Raw genomic sequence first — 4,866 nt, 5'->3', positions numbered from 1 at the left:
TGCCAGCCAGTGTCCATTTGCTTTTTTTCCCATCTTATAAATACACACAATATGAAGTCTGTAGAAAACCAACAGTACTATCGGTCAAGATGAACTCTACATTATTATTTGTGTTCTCTTCGAATGTTACTAGCGAACTAGGCTACTATTAGAAATATGAAAATCAGGATAAAGAAACTAAAGCAAAATGACTGATCATAACAAATTATTCAATGAGTCTAGTCAGAACAGGGATTTTTTTCTCCTCAAGTGTGTACCCAAGAATATATGGCACATGATGGAGTAGAAGGAAATAGTGTTGGAGGAGGTCTTGAAATGTATGAGGGGGAGAAAGCTGGGGGTCATGGCATAAAACTAATACCCACTAATATCCTTTCCAGTCTCAAATTAACTTGCATGTGGAAAAATATTTACTTGCCTATTACCTAAAGACACAAGCTGAGTTAATTCAAACTTTGTTACATTACCCAGAAGACAAAAAATAAATTATAGCACTGTGGCTGAATAGTTAGAATAGATTTACTGTTTACTTCTGGGACACTAATCAAAAACTTACAGGAAGGGATGGAGGAAGGACAGCGAAGGAAACTGAAGAGTTGACAAAAGATAGAGGAGAAAGAAGACAGATGTAGAGCTAGTCCATTCTAATCGACAATATTCTACTTTTTTTCCTGGAGTATTTAATATTATTAATATTAGAATAGAAACACACAGAAAAGAAATATCAGCACAAAGTAACTCTCTGTGGTTGACACCTGATGGATTTATAGGACAATGGGACAGTCAGTGGCTTCTGGGTTTACCTTCTGTTGACTTTACAGGAGTGGCTTGCTCCAGGACAAAAACCTGAGACCAAGCAAGGACAAAGGAATGCTAACTGAATTAAAGCTAAGGGATGAATTAATACAACACCTGCTCCTGTAGGTATGACTGAAAAAGTCTGGCCACAGGTTACTTGCAATGATGAAACAGAATGTAGACAGAGCATTTTATAAATATTTTTTTTCTCTCCCCTCATCCCCCTACAAACAATAAATAAAATTTTGGCTTTTAAAAGACTGACTAGTCATGAAATTCATGATGTATCACAAACTTCAAAATAAAGAATTGCTGATCAAAAAAATAATAAGCAGACCTGTCAGGTTAGCCCAGTGTTACGCTAGGTATCAGAACACAGCCTGGGCTAAGAATGGAAAAATCATGTAATTGACTTGAGGGGCAGTCGTAGAGGCTGAAACTCAGATGACACAATTCAGAGCAACATATAAGGGGAACAATGTGTATCAGATCACATACTTTAGAAAGACAGTCAGACAAGCGGGCAGACAGACTATGTGAATACGTGGACCTACTTCATAATTTTTAGTTTTTCAACTATTCAAGAATTTTAAAAATCATACTTACTTTCAAGCCTTTCAGTTACTGCAGCAGGATCTATGGCACTTTCAAACACCTTCAGAAAAACAGTAAGAAGTAAAGAAATTTGTTATAACACCAACTAACTTAACAACTTAGTACTCACAGGAACACTTTAATACCTATTCAAAATAATTCCCCTATTTTCTGTCAAGCTGCCACTACGCAAAATCAAACTTAACTAATACTGTATGTTTGTGTACTTTAAAATGTCATCCACATTTCTAAAGTTATGCGATATTTTGGAAAAAATACTTTAAAGCTGAAATTGCATAGCCATTCATGTCTGCATCAACATCAGAACAGTCTACACTTTGTAGGAAAAATTGTCATGCTTACAGTACCATTAATGCAATTCTATGAACTGTAAACCAGCAGAACCACAAGTACAATCAGGAAACTTATGTTTGGAAAACACTTGAATTCTTGGCCAATCTTATGAGACACACCCCAAAAGAAAAAATTAAAAGCCCCAACTGCAAGCACCTTAAAGCACAGGTAATCTTTTACAGGGATTACAGACAAATGAGAAGGTGTAAGGAAGTTTTCCTGTATGTTTCTATGTATTATATAAAGATTGCCTGAATATCTTATAAAAATAATATTAATTAAGATATCATCTATGAAATGTCTTTTAAGAAACAAATGCCTTTGCCTGTATTTAGGTCTTGTCTATTTTACTACAGTGGATTATGTCTTATTCAAAGATACTCTTCTCATGCCTTGGAGTGAAATTCTGACTCCCTTGAAGTAAACAGGAACGTTACCACTGATTTTATTTGGGCATTCATGCCAGACATTCTGTCTATCTAAAGAAGCTGCCCTCAGCTGCATCCCACTTATTTTATCCATATTTGCTGCTTTTTTGTTTCTTTTGAATGTGCCAACATCCTTCTTCAAATGATATCAGTGTTTTCAGACAATATTTTGGCAATAGTTTTTTTTTGAGAGGGCTGTGCAAAGTCATTTTTTCCCCTAAGAAAATGTGTTGCTTTGTGCTAGTTAACACCTATTTACGAAGGTCACAGGCACAAAAACACATTACTGTGAGGTAAGACAAAAGATGAACTTATCTAACAACACCTACTTCACGATAATTACTTTGATGCTCCTCTTATTACTAGGTAAATGTACAAGAAACTACCCTTCTGTAGAAGTGGGTTATGTTACCCCCTTCTGGTCAGAACATGGCTATGGGCTTTTATTGCAGAGAGATGAAGAGTTGTGTGTTCAGAGCTGTGTTCACCTTGAGACAGGGTAAAGGCCTTAATGAAAATTATACCTTATAGCTTTCAGACATATTAACTACATAGCTTTTCACTTGTGTCAATAATAACCACAAAGGGAAAGGGAAAGTAATCACGTCCCTCAGGGAAAGGCCTCTTGTGAGCCAGATGCAAAGAATTTTAGAGAAACAGACAGGTAGAGGGAGTGGTTTGAAAAAGAATGGAGGAAAGTCTGAAAGAAATAGATAAGAAAGATACTGTTTCTCTAAATTTCATCTATTCCTATTTTGCAATGGCTTCAGTATGGTTTTGCTTGTCAATAGACATAGCCATTCTGCCTTAGACCATTTTTTTAAAAAACAATTTTCAAACACAAAATACCATTCACCAGAATCATAACCAACAAGCATACAGTAGAGTACAGGAAAAACACACTGAAGACTCCTCTTCTCACCAGTTCCTGGTGTTAGTGTGTGTCCTGGTTTTGGCGGGGATAGAGTTAATTTTCTTTCTAGTAGCTGGCATAGTGTTATGATTTGGATTTAGTATGAGAATAATGTTGGCAACACACTGATGTTTTCAGTTGTTGCTGAGTAGTGTTTATACTAAGTCAAGCATTTTTCAGCTTCTCATGCCAGGCAGCAAGAAGGCCAGAGGGGCACAAGAAGTTGGGACGGGACAGAGCCAGGACAGCTCTTAAACCACAACAGTGTGGCATGTAAAATGACAGGAAAGACATTTGTCTATTATTTATTTGGATCTTCATTTATACATGTCTGCTGTAATGACAAAAGTCTTGAATAGATGATAGCCATATTAGAATCGAGGTATCATACTGCTTCCAGAACAACCAGAATAAATAGAATTATTCTGAAACAGAGTAAATTCAATTGCCCTCATATACACTGTTGCCATTACTGAGATTAGGTAAGAACTGTCCATGTGAGGAGATGACCTCTCATAACCACTGCTCTCAAAGCTCCAGCCCATGAAATTTTAAAGGAATGTTAAAATCAATTCCATTCCAGGAAAAGGTCTAATACTTTATCTTATTATCTTGAAATACAAGTGAAACAAGAATAAGCTATCAGTTGTAAACAAAAATAAGACTATACATGAATTACAGCTTGTACAAGGCTTGAGACATTAGACTTCATAGCCCAAGGCATCTAACAAGTGAAAGTCACTTTTTAGATGTGCTTTTCAAAGCACATCTTCTCATGAAACAAGAGAGGGAAAACAGGAGAAAGGCATTCTGCCTCTTTGTGTTGACCCAAGATGCACTCACTGAGAAAAATGTCATGTTTCTCTTAGGCAGAAACACAGTGGGACATGTAACCTTAGGAGAGAAAAAAAAAACAAACCACTCCCATGAGACTCCTTAGTCTGGTCTTATACACATGCATTAGTCCAAGTCTACAGGACTCTATCTCAGAAGGGACTCAGTAGGCCCTTGGCTTTATTACTCATAATCTCAAAAGGGTGCCAGATTAAGATCTGTAGTAGGGAGTTCATGCATTTCGTATTTTGGTCTTTTCTTTTTTATCATCTTGTGTAACACGGAGTCATTTCACAGACCTTAGCATTGCACACAAGAGAAACATTTGATACTTACAAGGAAATGAATGAGTGAAAACCACCATTTTGGTTTTTTTCTTACATCTGATGAGGAGACCTGCTATGAGCAACATACTACTACCAACCATTTGCACAACAGCAGTAATCCCCTTCATTAAATAAATGTCACACAGCAAGAAAAACCCCGCATTTAATCTAACTTTTTCCTTGCATACTCTTTCCAGGAGACTTTATACCTGCAGCCCCAGAGAACCAGCCAGTGCCTCCTGTTTGGAGGAAGAGCTACGTAACTCCACGGATGAGACCCTATGGCTACACCAAGCGCACGTTTTAACCTTCACAGGGGTATTCTGACTGCAAAGGTATGGCCTCATTTTACATGAGCTTCCATTCCCAGATGGGAACCAAGCCGTTAAAACCCAGACAGCTCCCCAGGAGCTCTTAGAACTGAAGGCGCGGTCACAGATGGACGCACGCAAGTATTCACAGTACACGTGTATACGGACGTACGCACACATACGGTATGCGGGTGCGCATCTCTTCATGTATGTGTCGCCGTGTCGTATGGCGAGGCACCTCTGGGTCGCGGAATAACGGCGGTGACGAGATACTACCTCCCCCCGCACCGGCTGTCTGGGGCGACCCG

The sequence above is a fragment of the Haliaeetus leucocephalus genome, unplaced genomic scaffold (genome assembly GCF_000737465.1).
Source record: "Haliaeetus leucocephalus isolate CR32 unplaced genomic scaffold, Haliaeetus_leucocephalus-4.0 Scaffold329, whole genome shotgun sequence".
Classification (NCBI taxonomy): domain Eukaryota; kingdom Metazoa; phylum Chordata; class Aves; order Accipitriformes; family Accipitridae; genus Haliaeetus; species Haliaeetus leucocephalus.
The sequence above is the reverse complement of the archived record's forward strand: the minus strand, read 5'-3'. Positions refer to the sequence as shown.